General features: G+C 50.2%; 1 protein-coding gene across 6 annotated transcripts in view; it reads left to right on the top strand.

The window, feature by feature from the left end:
• Window positions 1–18,182, top strand: part of P2RY8 (P2Y receptor family member 8) — a 45,660-nt gene that overhangs the window by 16,274 nt on the left and 11,204 nt on the right. The window contains exons 2-3 of one of the 6 annotated variants that reach the window (XM_061408277.1): window positions 8,409–8,750; window positions 18,007–18,167. The exons of 1 other annotated variant lie outside the window; for it this stretch is intronic. The gene's annotated coding sequence lies outside the window, so the exon portion shown is untranslated. Of the gene's footprint in view, window positions 1–2,562; window positions 3,365–8,408; window positions 8,751–16,484; window positions 18,168–18,182 lie in introns of those variants that run through there. 4 more of the 6 variants (XM_061408275.1, XM_061408273.1, XM_061408276.1 and 1 more) reach the window with 4 other exon arrangements.

An 18,182-nucleotide genomic window follows, 5' to 3' on the forward strand; every position in this document is an offset into this window, starting at 1 on the left:
AAAGCTTTATTGAATTTGTTCCAGTCTTGCTTTTGTTTTAATGTTTTGGGTTTTTTTGGCCGAAAGTCACGTGGGATCCGAGCTCCCAGGCCGGGGGATGGAACCTGTATCACCTCGGAAGGCGAGGTCTGAACCGCTGGACACCAGGGACATCCCTCCGCAGTCTTTATACATACAGCTTCTCCACGGGCTGTTTCAATGAATCATGGAGCGTATTTCACCAGAAAGAGTTAGCCCGCCCTGAAAACCCTCACAAAGGTCAACCAGCAGTTGTACCTTTAAATGGCGTGTGGTTCACGGCGTGTCGGGAAAGCACATGCCTCCTTTGAAACTTAACGTGTTAGCTGTCAACCTTGAAAGTCTTTTCTCGTGCACAGAGAAAGTTATCATTGCTCGTGTCCCCTGCGGCCTGCTACAAAGGACCATGAACTGGGTCAGGGAGGAGGGAAGGGAGCTTAAAACCACAGGCATCCGTCAAACTCATCTTCGAAGAGGCAGAGGGACGGGGCGGGCTGGGGAGGGGGCCTGGGATGTGTCCGCAGGAGCATAAAGAAATCCACTCTGTTTTCAGTGTGCTCCTGGGGGTCTCTTTCCACCCACCGCACACCTGGAAAGCGCTTTGTTTTCCCAAGTCCGGAAGCGAAAGACGGACAGAAACTCAGAGACACGGGAAACCCTGCAGGTCCCGGCCAGTCACGCTGCCGATGGCTCACAGGCCTGACACTTCGTGCTTGTTGGGAGTCATCTCCCGACGCAGACAGAGCTGGGCCCAGGCCCGGACACTCCGGGGATGGTCTCACACCCTGGCACGCTGTTCTGTGGTCACCGGAGAAGGTCAAGGTTAGAAAAGTCCCTGCCTTGGATTTTCTTGGACTTTCCCCACACACGGGACGTGGATTTCATCTCTGGTCGTGGCAGGAGCAGAAGGGGACGACAGAGGATGAGATGGTTGGATGGCATCACCGACTCCATTCAGTAAACTCCGGCAGTTGGTCATGGACACGGAAGCCTAGCGTGCTGCAGACCATGGGGTCACAAAGAGTCAGACACGACCAAGCACCTAACAGTCTTGCCTCTGCACCACTTAGAAGGACCCTGAGGTGACTGCAGGCGACCTGGGCTACCCATGGTCATCTCCCAGCCCAGGGCAGCCCGAACGACATGGGTTAGGTAGCCACGTGGAGTCTCCATGCTCTGCATAGGACACTAAAAGCTCACACCAGAATCAGTGTAGAAATTTCCTTTTTTCCCCCCTACCCAATCTAAGAAGCTTTTTTATATTTTAGCTTGATGATTTTTTTTATCTTATGTGATTTGATTTTGCTTCAGATTCTTTTACATTACACATTATTACAAGACACTGAATGTAATTCCTTGGGCAGGAACTCAGTGTTTATCTGCTTTATATGTGGTGGCTGCTGCTGCTGCTAAGTCGCTTCAGTCATGTCCGACTCTGTGCGACCCCACAGACGGCAGCCCACCAGGCTCCCCTGTTCCTGGGATTCTCCAGGCAAGAACACTGGACTGGGTTGCCATTTCCTCCTCCAATGCATGAAAGTGAAAAGTGAAAGTGAAGTCGCTCAGTCGTGTCCGACTCTTAGCGACCCCATGGACTGCAGCCTACCAGGCTCCTCCATCCATGGGATTTTCCAGGCAAGACTACTGGAGTGAGTTGCCACTGGGTCCGTCTGCTAATCCCAAACTCCTGATTTATTCCCCCTCTTGGCTTTCCTGGTGGCTCAGTGGTAAAGAATATGCCTGCCAGTGCAGGAGACATGCATTTGATCCGTGGGTCAGGAAGATCCCCTGGAGGAGGCCATGGCACCCCACTCCAGTATCCTTGCCTGGAAATCCCATGGAGAGAGGAGCCTGGAGGGCTACTGTCCACGGGGTCACAAAGAGTCAGACACGAGCGAGCGACTAACACTTTTGCTTTCTTTCACTTCAGCTACTAAACAATAACACCAAATGCATATTTTACCTTATTGAAAATATTTTTCATGTTACTTTATCTCACTTTATTTTGTTTTTAAGTGCGATGTTTAAGAACAGATTTCTAAGTGCGTAATACAAAACCGTTCTCAGTGGGCACAATGGCTCAGGCAGGTCAGACCGCCTGTGAGTGTGATCACACAGGATCCGTGTTTTTGTGAGTTTCTCTCACTGGGCATCACGTCCTGAGGGTTCCTCTCTGTTGCTGCCTGTGTCACAGTGTCCTTCCTTTTTCATGGTTGTATAATATTCCACGGTACAGATGGCCCTCACTCTGTGTAAATCTATTCCTCAAACAATTAAAAATAGAGCTACCGTATGATCTAGCCATCCCAGGTCTGGATCTATGTTGTTGTCATCGTTCAGTCGCTACGTTGCGTCCAACTCTTTGTGACCCCATGAACTGCAGCACGCCAGGCCTCCCTGTCCATCACCAACTGCCAGAGTCCATCCAAACCCATGTCCATCGAGTCGGTGATGCCATCCAACCATCTCATCCTCTGTCCTCCTCTTCTCCTCCTGCCCCCAATCCCTCCCAGCATCAGGGTCTTTTCCAGTGAGTCAGTTCTTCGCATGAGGTGGCCAAAGGATTGGAGTTTCAGCTTCAGCATCAGTCCTTCCAATGAACACCCAGGACTGATCTCCTTTAGGATGGACTGGTTGGATCTCCCTGCAGTCCAAGGGACTCTCAAGAGTCTTCTCCAAGACCACAGTTCAAAAGCATCAATTCTTTGGCACTTAGCTTTCTTCGTATGATTTCCTAAATAGTTCCTAATTAGCAGCTTTTCCAAAACAAACTAATATTAAATATATTCCAACGAAACCTCATTTCAAGTTACTACAGTTTCTCATCATCAACTAGCAAGTTTTAGGAAGTGATTCCTGAATCTGTTTTGGTGAGACTTACTTTGTTTTACCCTTGTTTTTAAAAGAGGTACTATGAAAATGCGTAAAATCCCCTCTGGTGACCTGATCCAGTGCCACCGGCTCCCCCCCTACCCTGTCCCCCTGCAGGGACCCCACCGTGAAAAAGAGGAAGCTTTTCCATCGCGGAGGGTTCTGCCCCCGGGCAGAGTTTCGTAACGTTTGCGCATTTAATTAAAGCGTTCAGCTGACAGATTACCGTTAAAAGGAGGCCCACTGTGTCCCCAGAAGGTTGCGGACCCTGTCGGTTGAAGGGCTGGTGGGCGGACGGGCGGTAGGGTCCCCAGAAGACGCAGGAAAGCTGTCCTTCGGCCCCATTTCTGTGATCTGGCGTCTGTGATCTGGCATCTGTGATCTGGGCTTTCCCCCTCTGAAGGGGGCCGGGAGGGTCTCCCCACCGCCCGGCTCAAGTCTGCTCACCTAGGACGGCCACCCTCCTTGCAGCCACGTGAGTCACGGGACCCGGGATGGGGCGGGGGGGACCATGAAGGGGACAGTGTCCCCCACGGAGGCCCTGGGAGGCTTGGGGACACAAAGTGTCCATTTTAACAATGTTTATTAATGGGGTTCCCAGGGGGCGCTACTGGTAAAGAACCCGGCTGCCAACGCAGGAGATATAAGAGACGCTGGGGCGATCCCTGGGTCGGGAATATGCCCTGGAGGAGGGCATGGCAACCCATTCCAGTATTCTTGCCTGGTGGGCTATGGGCCATGGGGTCGCAAAGACTCGGGCACGACCGATTTTGTGCCGAGAGGGCTCACATCACATCAGCTCTTCTCAAGACTGTATGAGTGTAACGCGGGCACCCCAGAGCCATAAGGGTTACTCATGGGGTTTGCAGAGAGAGGACAAAGGATGTGAACGGGTTATGAGATGGGGGCTCTAATGATGCCTAAGGCGTACGGGGAAACGTCCCCCATCCTTCCACACCGTAAGGTGCTCTTGTCATGCCTGGCTGAGATGGAAACAGTGGCTCTGAGTTGAGAAATCTGCCTAAGATCCAGAGGCAGGGAGGGGAGAAGGTGGGTGCCCATGGCTGAGGGCACATGGCTACCGTGGTGTCCAAGCCTTGGTCAAAGGAGGAGATGAGGGCTCTGTGGACTTCTGTCTTCCCACTGGAAGGGCGGGGCACACTGGCTCCTGGTGGATGAGTCATAATGGTTTTGGTGGGAAACGATAGAAACTTGGCTCATGAGAAGCAGAGGTCAATGCAGAAACCGACTAGCTGGGTCATCAGAAATGTCAGGGCAGCTTCAGGAATGGCTTGATCCAGGGGCTGAAGTCATCATTTATGCCCTGTCCGTTCCTGTATTCTCTGAGCAGGGGGACACCAGGGGACTGGATACAGGTCAGTGCAGGGGACATGAGGGGCTTGGACGCCAGGTCAGTGCAGGGGACATGAGGGGCCTGGACGCCAGGTCACTTCAGGGGACACGAGGGGCCTGGATGCCAGGTCAGGGCAGGGGACACGAGGGGCCTGGACGCCAGGTCAGGGCAGGGGACACGAGGGGCCTGGACGCCAGGTCAGGGCAAGGGACACGAGGGGCCTGGACAGGAGCTCAGTGCAGGGCACACAGGGGCCTGGATGCCAGGTCAGGGCAGGGGACACGAGGGGCCTGGACATCAGGTCACCTCAGGGGACACAAGGGGCCTGGACGCCAGGTCACCTCAGGGGACACGAAGGGCCTGGACATCAGGTCACCTCAGGGGACACGAGGGGCCTGGATGCCAGGTCACCTCAGGGGACACTAAGGGCCTGGACAGCAGGTCCCATTCAGCAGGAGACACGAGGTGATGGCTGAGTAGCTTGTCCAGAGCCCCAGCCCCGGGGCCGGTCCCCATCCCCAGCGTCCCTCCATCTGTTGCTCCCCGTGCGTTCCTCTGCCCTCTGCCTGTGAGATCACAGAGAGCATCCAGCATCCCTCGACCTCTCACCGGCTCCCTCCCTGCCTTCCGTCATTACCAGGAACACCCTCGTGTCCGGCTCTGAACTCAGCACAGAGCTGACCATGTCCCACACCAGGCCCTTCACCCCTCTGCACCTCAGGGTCCCCAGAGAGCCCCGTGGACAGAGGTGCGTGGCTGGCTGCAGTCCACAGGGAGGCAAGGAGTCGGACACGACTGAAGTGACTTAGCACGCACACCCATAGGACGATGCCCCCTAAACACCAGACGATGTGGCCCGAGGGCTCCAGGAACCGGGGCCCGACCCTTCATGCTCTTCTCTCTGGGACGCAGGGTCAGGAAGGAGTCGTCTGTGACCTTCGCAAAGAAGGGAATGAGAACCGTAGCCACCGGCCAGCTCTCCTGGTCCACGGAGGCATCTGGGAACATGCTTCGTGTGAACAGTGAGGACGCCCAGGCCATCTCTTCCTTCTGTTCAAGTCCTGGCGGGCATTCAAGGAGCCTCGGGGACCGCAGACCCAGACACGTGGGTGGGCGGTCAGCTCGAGACACCCGGCACTGACCGAAGGGGTGCGGATGATGGAATCAAGGGAGGGACGGTCTCCAAATGAGGGGTGAACAGGGAGCCAGGGAGTTCGCGGGGCAGCAGGTCAGTGAGATACAGCAAAGCACCCCAGACCCAGCCTTACGTTTCCCCTGGTGTTCACGAGGCTTTTTTTCAAAACGAAGCCAGCATTTGCATCATATGCAGTTAACCCTTCAAAGTAAGCAATACATGTGTGTGTGTAAGTCGCTCAGTCGTGTCTGATTCTTGCGACCCCGTGGACTGCAGCTCCGCCAGGCTCCTCGGTCCATGGGATTCTCCCGGCAAGGATACTGGAGTGGGTTGCCATTTCCTCCTCCAGGGGATCTTCCCGACCCAGGGATCGCAACCCGGTCTCCTGCATTGGCAGGTGGATTCTCAACCATTTGAGCCACCACGGAAGTCCCAAAACAATACAGGAGCATTTAGGATATACACTATTACTACTACTAAGTCTCTTCAGTCGTGTCCGACTCTGTGCGACCCCACAGACAGCAGCCCACCAGGCTCCCCCGTCTCTGGGATTCTCCAGGCAAGAACACTGGAGTGGGTTGCCATTTCCTTCTCCAATGCTTGAGAGTGCAAAGTGAAAGTGAAGTCACTCAGTCGTGTCCGACTCTTAGCGACCCCATGGACTGCAGCCTACCAGGCTCCTCCATCCATGGGATTTTCCAGGCAAGAGTACTGGAGTGGGGTGCCATTGCCTTCTCCGACGCTGTAGCCTGGAAGCCCCCAGAAGCTGGAAGAGGTGGGAAGGACCCTCCCCTGGAGCCTCTGGACGGAGCTCAGCCCTGGGACCCCTTGAGCTCAGAAGTCTGGTCCCTAGGACTCGGGGAGGATGGATGTCTGTGGTTTTAACCCCCCAGTGTTGGGTTCTGGCAGCCCCAGGAGACTGACCAATACTGGCAAGTTTCCACTCTCTCTGTGGGCACTGGGAAGCCACGGTCACCAGTTGGCACTTTCTACTATAAACCAGAGCCCAGCCTTCCACACCTCTTTATTGGTTCGTCTCTGCTTCCTTTCTGGCCCCGCAGAGAAGCCCAGGCGTGTGGGCAGCCCCTCCTCCCACCCATTGTGAAACCGTCACTCACTTGCTCAGTCATGTCTGACTCTTTGCGACCCCATGGGCTGCAGCATGCCAGGCCTCCCTGTCCATCACCATCTCCCAGAGGTTGTTCAAACTCATGTCCATCGAGGCGGTGATGTCATCCAACCATCTCATCCTCTGTCGTCCCCTTCTCCTCCTGTCCCCAATCTTTCCCAGCATCGTGGTCTTTTCCAATGAGTCAGTTCTTCAAATCAGGCATCCAAAGTATTGGAGTTTCAGCTTCACCATCAGTCCTTCCAGTGAATATTTAGGGCTGATCTCCTTTAGGATGGACTGGTTGGATCTCCTTGCAGTCCAAGGGACTCTCAAGAGTCTTCTCCAACACCACAGTTCAAAAGCATCCATTCTTCAGCGCTCAACCTTCCTTACGGTCCAACCAACTCTCATATCCGTACATGAAAAACCATAGCTTTGAGTAGACGGACCTTTGTCAGCAAAGTGATGTCTCTGCTTTTTAATAGACTGTCTAGGTTTATCGTAGCTTTGTTTCCCAGGAGAATTAGCCGTTTTCTGATCTCATATTGCAGCCCTCTGGCCCTGCAGCTCCCTCTGAGGTTGGTGGCAAACGAGACTTCCTATGGAAGTCCACTGACATCTCCTCTTCCTCATTAAACAGCTTCCAAGCTCTGCGCATTTTGCATTTACTCATTTCCAGACCTGACTCTTACCGACTGGGGGGCGGGTGGTCAGTGTCTGACCGTGTATCTCCAAACATCTGTATTCGTTTCGTTCGTAACCCAGATACAGGCTGATGGTCAGACCATCAGCTAACTCTCAGCAAAGCACCGTGTCTTTCCCAGGCTCCAGATGAAAACCAGAATTAAGTTGGCAAGCCCTGAAACGTCCTTCTGGGCTCCCCTCCCCCCGGGTCATCTGGGACCCTCTCCGGGGGACGGGCTCTTTGGAGATCCTTCCTCCGGGCCAGGTCAGATTCACCAGGTTTTCCCCATAGGTTGTGGTGTGTGGTCTGCCCAGCCTGGGAGACCCTCGTCTCTGACCTTCTCCAGCTGAGCTTGCGGGGGTCGGGGGGGGATCCAGGCAGGAGACGTGTCTGTGGAGTTTTATGTCTAATACAGACTAGTGCCCAAGAGGGCTCACTGTGGCACCTTCGCTTAAAATATCTTTTTCTGGGGGAACGCCAAGCGCCTCCTGAGAAATCGCCAAGACGCGCAACTGGGTCTGTGTTCAGTGGCATGCGAGCAAGCTTTTCCATGTTGCCAGGGCTTCCCTGGTGGCTCAGGTGGTAAAGAATCTGCCTGCAAGGCAGAAGACACAGGTTCTATCCGTGGGTCAGGAAGATCCCCTGAAGGAGGGCATGGCAAGCCACTCCAGTATTCCTGCTGGGGGAAATCCCGTAGACAGAGGTGCCCATAGGGTCGCAAAGAGTAGGACGCAAATGAAGCGACATAGCACGCATACACTGGGGAATCAAGGGTGGGCAGAACTCTCTATATATCGCTGCCTCTATCTCTTCGTCTCTGTGACTTTCTCTGTCTACTGATCTGCTAAGCAAATCTCTCCCACTTCTTCACACAGCTGGCGTTCTGGTTCACCCACGAAGCAAGCCCTTGTGACTCTCACAATAGGTGCAACCTGCAAAGTCCTATTTCCCGGCAGGTCCGCCGCCCAACCCCCCTAGCCCAGGCCAGCTCTCTCTTTTTTTTTTTTTCTTTACACAGCGGCGCTTCACGTTAATTAATGCTTAATTAATGCATCAACTTTGAGTGGCTTCCTGCCTTAGAGACAGAGGCTAAATTTGCAGGTGTGATTCAGACCCGACGGCTGAGGAGTGCAGCTTGCCAATGGAAAAAAAAAAAATTAAAGAACAAAACATTGTCATGCAAAAGAATAGCAGAGGTTTTTTTTTTTTTTTTTTTCCTTCCCCCTTTGAGTAGAAAGTGGACTCTGGCTCGTTTGGCGAAGTCTGGAGAGCAGAGAGAAACACACGGGAGTCTGAGAACCCTAGGCTGGGTCGTGGAGAAGACAGATGGAAATCACACACGTGTGGGCATGCAAATGATCTGTGATTCTCTGCGCCCCGATTGTGCAACTGTGGGACATGTAAACGGGGGACAGAGATAAGAGCCCTGCGTTTGCCTGTGTGCTCAGCCGTCCTGCGATCCGAGAGCTCCACTCAGAGCACAGACGGACGGCCGCCCGGTGCAGTCTCCATCCGCCACCCCGTCTCCACCGCTCCGCCTGCAGAGCAGAGTCCCTGAGGGGACGCCACACCAGAGGTAACGTCCCGGGGTGACAGAGACAGGGGAGGGACCCTGGAGAACGTGGACTCTGGAGGTCATCAGGTCCCACTTAGAGTGTGGTTCTGGCCTCAGAGTGGCCGGAGGGCCGTGGAAGATGCAAGCGCCCACGCCCGGCGTGGAGTAGAGTTCCCGTTTCCTCGCCGGCGGGCGGTGGATGTCGGTGTTTTCAGAGCTCAGTCATTCTGATACCCATCAGGTGGCAGCTTGTCCTCAGTGGGGTGTTACTTTACAATTCCCTGATGGGCTTACGACCTGTAGCTTCTTTTCCTGTGCCTCTTTGCTGTCTGGACAACTTCTTCGATGAAGCTCTTGGGTCTTTGGCCACCCCTTTTTCACTTGGGTTGTTTATTTTCCTACTCATATTTTAAGAGCTCTTTACATATTGTGGATTCTGGTCTCCCCCCTCCCCCAGATACGTCTTTTGCAACTATTTTCCCCCCAGTCTATGGCTTGTCTTATTTTATGGACAGAGTTGTTGGCAGGGCACATATTTTTAATTTTGACAAAGTCCAGCTTATCTGTGATTTCTTTCATGGATTGTGCTTCTGGGGCTGTGTCTAAGATGTTAGAGAAATCCCAGTGACGGTTTCGGCCGAGCCAAGAAAAAAGGTATCACCACACACAGGGTAATCTGGGTTTTTCTTCGGCATTATTGTGTAGAAGTCTTACTGTTTTCTGTTCACATCTGGACTGTGATCCATTTTGAGTTCATTACTACGAAGGGAGTGAGGTCTGTGTCTAGATTCTTTTTCTTTCCTGCATATGGATGAGTTGCTCCAATATCGTTTTTTAAAGGGACTGTCTTCGCTCCTTTTTGTCAAAGATCTTTGCTCGTTTTTGCCTTTTTTTTTTTCTTTGCTCCATTATAATGCTTTTTGGTCAAAGATCAGTTAAGCTCATGGAGAGTGTCTGCCTCTGTAGGCCCTGTTCTGTTGCATTGATCCATTTCTCTATCATATCACCAATGCCGCACTGTCTTAAAAAAACATTTTTACCAAAAATATTCCTAAAAGACCATGATTCTTTTTTTTTTTCCACTTCACTATGGTTGGTGTAAAATAGTGTTTAAGTTACAGGTGTACAACCTAGCGATTCACAGTTTTTAAAGACAATACTCCCTTGACAGCTATCGTAAAATATTGGCTGTATTAACTGTGTTGTACAATATGTGTTTGTAGCTTTTTTTTTTTTTTTGTATCTTCCCCAACACTTGTAAAATTATTTCTTCAGTTCAGTCGCTCAGTCATGTCCGACTCTTTGCGACCCCGTGGACTGCAGCACGCCAGGCCTGCCTGTCCATCACCAGCTCCCAGACTTTGCTCAAACTCATGTCCATCGAGTCCGTAATGCCATCCAACCATCTCATCCTCTGTCGCCCCCTTCTCCTCTGGCCTTCAATCTTTCCCAGCATCAGGGTCTTTCCCAGTGAGTCAGTTCTTCGCATCAGGTGGCCAAAGGATTGGTGTTTTTCAGCTTCAGCGTCAGTCCTTCCAATGAATATTCGGGACCGATTTCTCACTGGAGCCTAGTGGCTTTACAATATGGTGTTAGTTTCTCTGCTGAACGGCAAACTGAATCAGCTATGAAAGTGTTAGCTGCTCGGTCGTGTCTGACTCTCTACGACCCCATGGACTGTAGCCCTCCAGGCTCCTCTGTCCATGGGATTCTCCAGGCAGGAACACTGGGGTGGGTTGCCATCCCCTCCTCAGGGTTTCTCATTAGTTAATCTATTTTATACATAATATCCTTGTAGCTTATTTTATAGATGAGAGCTTATGCCTCGTATTCCCCTCCCTCTGAATTTCCCTACCTCACTTCCCTCCCACCCCACCATCTTGATGACTGTAATTACTACTGTAATTACTACAGCTTATTACTGTAATAAGTCTTGAAGTCAGGTGGTGTCAATGAGCCCATTTTCTCCTTCTCCTTAAGTTGTGTGTTGGCTATTCTGGACTTTTTGCCTCTCGCTAAGGGCTTCCCTGGTGGCTCAGATGGTAAAGAATCTGCCTGCAATGCAGGAGACCGAGGTTCAGTCCCTGGGTCCGGAAGATCCCCTGGAGAGGGGAACGGCAACCCACTCCAGTCTTCTTGCCTGGAGAATCCCATGGACAGAGGAGCCCAGTGGGCTGCTGTCCACGGGGTCGCAAAGAGTCGGACACCACTGAAGGGACTTAGCACATGCATATAGAGTCTAAAATCACTTGGTCAGTATCCGCGTCTCATAAAAGGTGTTAGAATTGCAGGGATGTCTCCAGTGCCCCCACATAGGCCCCTTCAGGCAAGGCTGACAGCCCCATCTGGGAAGACAGCAGAGTTCAGATGGGTGAGCGAACTTGCGGATGTCTCAGATACCCCTGCTTCCCGAGAGTTTGACATTTTCCTTCCAGCGTGTTCTCTCAGATCCCATCTTGCAATTGCTCAGCAGACACGGAGCCTCTGTCAAGGGCAGGCGTGGTGACTGTCCCTGTGGGTGATGGCACAGTTACAGCATGGCCTGGGCAACACAAAACTAGCAAAATGTCGGACTCCCCCGCAGGCCCAGTGTGTGAGACCATGTGCTTCCATGGCAGGGCGAGCGGGTTCCATCCCTGGTTGGGGAACTGACATCCCACCTTCCTCATGGAGCAGCTGTTTTATTTCTTTTCCAAATAAGAAAAATTGTAAAAGTAGAAGCAACTTAAAAAAAAAAAAAAAGGAGGAAAAACTTTAGATACTGGTTAGAGAAGATACTCCTGAGCTAGGTATGAAATATACATGACATCGTGGCAAGATTTTGTAACCTAAAGATAATGATAAAGATAAAAAGGGGATGAGATGATTGGATGGCATCACCGACTCGATGGACATGAGTCTGAGCAAACTCTAGGAGTTGGTGATGGACAGGGAGGCCTGGCGTGCTGCAGTCCATGGGGTCGAAGAGAGTCAGACACGACTGAGTGACTGAACTGAACTGAACTGAAAGATACAAAATATTGAAACTTCCCTGGTGGTTCAGAGGTTAAGACTTTGCCTCCCAGTGCAGGGGGAGTAGGTTCAATTCCTGGTCAGGGAGCTAAATTCCCACATGCCTTTTGACCAAAAAGCCAAGACATAAAACAGAGGGAGTATTGGAGCAAATTCCATAAGGCAAACCACTTTAAAAAAAATGCTCCACTTGACAAAATGATCCATATGAAACACATCTTTAAAGATGCAAAATGCGAGTGCATCTATCAGATGCCACCAACAGAAGTAAAAGTTGCTCATTGTGTACAGAGAACTGCTGGCAGCACACGGGCCAGAAAAAGTGATGTGATTCAGGGTCATCAGCACAGCACACAGAGAGCAAAGCAGAGTTCCGGTGTGGCCAGTTCAAGACCCGAACAGGACTGTGTGGTTTGCAAATATGCACGACTGTATGTAAAGGAGATACCTAATGTCACTCTACTGTATAACACAGAGAACTCTACCCAATACTCGGTAACGGCCTAAGCGAAAAAAAGAATCTGAAAAAGAGGGGAGGTACGTGTCCATGTGTAGCTGATTCACTTTGCTGTGTACCTGAGGGCTAGTCCGACATTGTACATCAACTATATACTCTTATATAGTATATATATATACTATATACCTAGCTCAGGAGTATCTTCTCTAACCAGTATCTAAAGTTTTTCCTCCTTTTTTTTTTTTTTTTTTAAGTTGCTAACCCTAAGCAGCTGCAAATTTCTGAGGTTGTGATCATATTTGTAATCAAGGCAAATACATATATTAATTATAAATATGCGTGTGAAGCACATATAGTCTTTTCTTTCCTTTCTAGCGACTGAAATTCTTCCGTGAATACGAACATAAACCATTCAGAATAGGAAAAATACTAAAACTTGTGAGGACGGAGAGGCATCAGTCGGGAGATTGGGACAGACAAATACAGAGCACTATATAGACAGACAGTCAAGAAGGACCTGCTGTACAGCACAGGGAACTCTACTCAATATTCTGTAATAACGTATATGCTGAAAGAACCTTAAAAAGAATCTTAATAACCTATATGGGAAAAGAATCTTAAAATCTTAAAAAAAAAATCTTTTAAGAATCTTAAAAATCTTACATATATATATATATGTAAAACTGATTCACTTTACAACAGAAATGAGCTCAACATTGTAAATCAACTATGTTTCAGGAAAAAAAATGTTTATAAAAAAAATTTTTTAACAACAACAAAAAATGGGAGATTGGGATTGACAAATATGCACCATCGAAATTATGCATAAAATAGATGAGCAATGAGAACCTACTGTACAGCACAGGGAACTCCACCCAGGCCTCTGTGGCACCTTGCTCATCGGCCAGACCCCAATATAAAATAAAAAGTTTAAAGTTTGAAAAAAAAAAAAAAAGAATCAGTAGCCTAAAAACTAAAGCACACATGTTATTCTGTGAATGCAAAAGCCTTATACTTAACTCGTTGACGATTGTGCAGAGTTTTGATCTGTTTTTTTATATTGTTACATACCCAAGTAAGTTGGAGAGCAAAAAGAATCATACTCTGTGTTGACCTAAACGGGAAGGAAATCCAAAAAAAAGAGGGGATATATGTATACGTATAGCTGATGCACTTTGCTGTACAGCAGAAACTAACCTAACATTCTGAAGCAACCCAGGGGCTGTGCTTAGTCACTCAGTCGTGTCCGACTCTTTACAACCCCATGGACTGTAGCCCGGCCAGGCTCCTCTGTCCATGGGCTTCTCCAGGCAAGAATACTGGAGTGGGTCGCCTTTTTCTTCTCCATGGGATCTTCCTAACCCAGGTCTCCTGCGTTGCAGGCAGATTCTTTACCATCTGAGCCACCAGGGAAGCCCAAGAATACTGCAGTGGGTAGCCTGTCCCTTCTCCAGGGGGTTTTCCCGACCCAGGGATTGAACCCAGGTTTTCGGCATTGCAGGTGGATTCTTTACCAGCTGAGCCACCAGGAAAGTCAAGTACTGCAATAGAAAGCAACTAGATTGCAATAAAAAATAATTTTTAAAAAAAGGCAGTGTAATTTGGTGAAAGAGAGACGCACGGATCAATGGAAACACAATAGCGATCCCAGAAATATATCCGCACGAATATGATCCACTCGATTGTGTGGAAACAGCTGCTACCATCACGCTGATAAGACAGAGTTGAGTGACCCAACGGTGGGTCTGGCTTGGTTTGGCAAAGCCATGTCACGGAGGAAGTGCCAGTTGAGAACTCGAGAAAGACAGTCAACCCCAGAAAATAGAAGCAGAGACTGTCGACCTCTGCGGCCCTCGTGTGAGGTGTGACTTGAACCTTGGGTGACATGGCAAATCTCACCCCTCAGATGGAAACGATGACGCAGGCTGCTGTCGGGCTGTGGTTGTTGACAGCGTGACGAATGAGTGCCCCCTTCCCCCATCCCACCCTTGTTTTCTTTTCTGCAACTTCAGGTTGGCGCCGTGTGTGGGAAGGATCTGGGGTGATGGTGGCTCTATTTTTTTTGGCGGGAAAATGTAGAGAATTGCTATCATTCCATCCTTCAAGAGTCTGGCAGAAATCACCAGTAAGTCCTTCTGCACATGGTGCTTTTTTTGGGGGGGGGATGTTAATGATTATTGATTCTATTCTTTAATAAACACAGACCAATTCCAATGGCCTGTTTACCCTTGGGTGTGTCTCAGCAGGTCGTGTCAAGGATGTGGTCCAATTCACCTAGGTAATAAAATCTGTGGGCACAGAACTCTTCATAGTATTGCTTGATTGTTTTTTCAATGTCTTTGGAAAGGGCAACCCACTCCAGTGTTTTTTTTAATTCTAATTAATTAAGTTTTAATGAAAGGATAATTGTTTTACAATATTGTCTTGGTTTCTGCCATATGGCAAGATGAATCAGCCACAGGAATACATACCTTCCTCCCCTCTTGAACCTCCCTCCCCACTCCGCTTTTCTTGCGTGGAGAATCCCACGGACAGAGGAGCCTGGCGGGCTACAGTCCACGGGGTCGCAGAGAGGCGGACATGACTGAGCGAGTAAGCAAGTGGTCTGTAGTGGCAGCCTGTCTCTGGTTTCGGATTTTTGTGATGTGTGTCTGTGTCTCTTTTATTGTTTTTATTGGAGGACAGCTTCTTTGCAAGGCTGCCTCAGTTTCCAGGGTACGGCCAAGTGAATCGGCCGTACGCATACCTGTGTCCCCTCCTGTGTGGATTTTTCTTTCCGTTTGGCTCACCACACGGCAGTGAGTACCGTTCCCTGTGTTAGACAGTAGCTTCTCATCAGTTATCTACTTTATACAGATCATCAGTGGTATATAAGTGTCAGTTCCATCTCCCAATTCATCCTGCCAACCCTTCCCCAGGTGGTGTCCATATATTTATTCTCTGAGTCTCTTTGTTTTTCCTTTGCCTGACTGGCAGTTTATTGACTTTCTCCATCTCTTCCAAGACCCAGCTCTTGATGTCTTTCTCTTTCCTCTCTTGATTTTCTGTTTTCAGTTTCTGCGCTTTCTGCTCTCACTTTTATCACTTCCTGTGTTTTACTCCCTTGGGATTTAAACGGATCCTCCTGTTCTAATTTCTAAGGTGGAAGGCTCCAGGGTTGGTTTTACATCTATTCTCCTTGCTAACTAACGTAACGCATTCAATTTAAAATGAGCGTAGCCTTTGTATCGGAATCCTGTGTGTGTGTTCGTTGCTCCGTAGTAAACGTGAGTCTTTGACACCCCGTGGACTGTAGCCCTGCCGGGCTGCTCTGTCCATGGGATTCTGCAGGCAAGAACACTGGAGTGGGTTGCCATGCCCTCCTCCAGGGGATCTTCCCGACCCAGGGATCGAACCCGGCTGTCCTGCACTGCAGGCAGATTCTGCACCATTTGAACCACAATTTGGCTTTGAAAGACGTTATTGCAGCCATGTAGAGAAATGCTTGCACAGATGTGTGTCTAAGGAGTACAGAGTTCAGGCAATGCGTCCGAGTGCCCACAGCCTGGGGAGCAAGAGGACATACACCCGCTGGGTATTCAAGTGTAGAAAATGGCAGAGCACTGTGTATATGTGACTGAGGCGTTCATAAACGCCCAAAGTGAGAAGGTCATGGCAGGCGATGTGTACGGCATGCACGGTAAAACGTCTGCCTGTGTGGGTGAGTGTCGTTGACTAAAACATACAGTCACGACCGGAAATTAATAAGGGAGGTATTTTATTTGCTGGGCATGCTGAGGACTCCGAGCCTGGTGGGGGACAGCATCTTGGTAGCTCTGAGAAAACTGCTCCAAGGAGGCGGGGAGACGGGGGTCAGGCTGTTTACAAGTTTGCAACAAAGGGAGCAGGCGGTCTGAACAGCAAAGATCAGGTATCAGGGAAGGAATTGGGCATTCTGCGTGTGGGAGGATGCAGGCCTCTGGGTCACTGAATTCATTCATGCCGTCCATGTGCACCTCAGCTGTCTTGGCAAATCCTGTTCCTTGTTTACCTTGATGTTGTCCAGCCGCTCAGTCGTGTCCGATTCTTTGCGACCCCATGGACTGCAGCACGCCAGGCCTCCCTGTCCGTCACCAAGTCCTAGAGCTTGCTCAGACTCATGTCCATCAAGTCGGTAATGCCATCCAACCATCCCATCGTCTGTCGTCCCCTTCTCCTCCTGCCTTCAATCTTTCCCAGCATCAGGCTCTTTTCCAGTGAGTCAGTTCTTCGCATCAGGTGACCAAAGGACTGGAGTTTCAGCTTCAGCATCAGTCCTTCCAATGAACACCCAGGACTGATCTCCTTTAGGATGGACTGGTTGGATCTCCTTGCAGTCCAAGGGACTCTCAAGAGTCTTCTCCAACACCACAGTTCAGAAGCATCAACTCTTTGGTGCTCAGCTTTCTTTATGGTCCAACTCTCACATGCATACATGACCACTGGGAAAACCATAGCTCATGCAGAGGGCAGAACTTGCTGATGGCCGTGACCTTTCTAGTTTACTGGTATGTGAGGAGATACTCTCATTTCACAGTGTAAGTATGTGAAATGTGTGTTTCGTGCACACCGAGACGTGCCTGGAAGGATGCTACAGAGCAGACGCCTCCCACTGACCAGCTACGGGGTGGGCCAGGGCCCTCGAGGGAAAATAAGTTCCAACGCTGTTTCTTTCTAATGTTTATTTGTTTGGCTGAGTCGGGCCTTAGCTGTGACGCTCGGGCTCAGTAGTTAGGGCTCGTGGCTGAGTTGCCCGGAGGCACACGCAACCTCAGTTTCCCAACCAGGGCTCGAACCCACGTCTCCTGCACTGTAAGGCGGATTCCTTTATTTATTTGTTTTTCAAACTGTAAAGTTTTTATTATTGGTGTGTAGACAATTAACAATGTTGTGATGGTTTCAGGCGGACAGCAAAGGGACTCAGGCTTACATATACATGTATCCCTTCTCCCCAAAACTCCCCTCCATCCAGGCTGCCACACGACACTGAGCAGAGCTCCCTGTGCTGTCCAGCAGCTCCTTGCTGGTTCTCCATGTTAAACACAGCAGTGTGTCCATGTCCATCCCAGACTCCCTGACTATCCCTTCCCCCATCCTTCCCCCTGGTGACCCTAAGTTCATTTTCCAAGTCTGTGAGCCTCTTTCTATTTTGTAAGTAAATTCATTTGTATCATGTCTTTTTGGAGTCTCCGTATAACTGACGTCAACGACGGTTGCCCTTCTCTGTGTGACTTACTTCACTCAGCAGGAGAATCTCTGGGTCCACCCTGTTGGTGCGGATGGCTGTATTCCGTTCCTTTTTGTGGCTGAGTCATACTCCATTGTGTATACACACCGCATCGTCTTTCTCCACTCCTCTGTTGGTGGACATCTTGGTTGCTTCCATGTCCTGGCTGTTGTAAACGGCCCTGCTGGGGTGCGTGGGTCATTTCAGAGCGAGTTTTTCTCTGCATGCCTGCCAGGGGTGAGATGGCTGGATCACACAGTAGGTCTCCGTTTAGTTTTCTAAGGAACCTCCATTCTGTTCTGCGCAGCGGCGGCAGCCATGTACAGCCAACGGTGTAGGCGGGTTTGCCAGGTGGCTTCTTCACCCCTGAACCACCAGGGAAGTCCCTCGGTGTGCGTTCACGTCACGCTGAGGGCAGTTTTCCCATCTTTAACTTGGGTCAGCGTCCACCGAACGACCCGCGAGGCTGTTGCCCATATCCTCACGTCTCTGTCTTTCCTGCAATCTCATCCCTTCACGCCCTACATTTTCTGAAAGATTCCTCCCCCTCTTTCGTTTCGCAGGATGATTGCTCTGGCTTTCTGTACTCCATCGGCTAAACTCTGCCTCTTTTCGCTTGTGTGTCTGTTTCCTGGGGCTGCTGGAAGGAAACCGTCTCCCCCCCACCCAACTGGGAGCAGAGCTTGAACAATTCAGATTCAGTGCCTGGAGACCTGAAGTCAAGGTGTGTGTGGGAGGG

This window comes from Bos javanicus, chromosome X (assembly GCF_032452875.1).
Source record: "Bos javanicus breed banteng chromosome X, ARS-OSU_banteng_1.0, whole genome shotgun sequence".
Classification (NCBI taxonomy): Eukaryota; Metazoa; Chordata; class Mammalia; order Artiodactyla; family Bovidae; genus Bos; species Bos javanicus.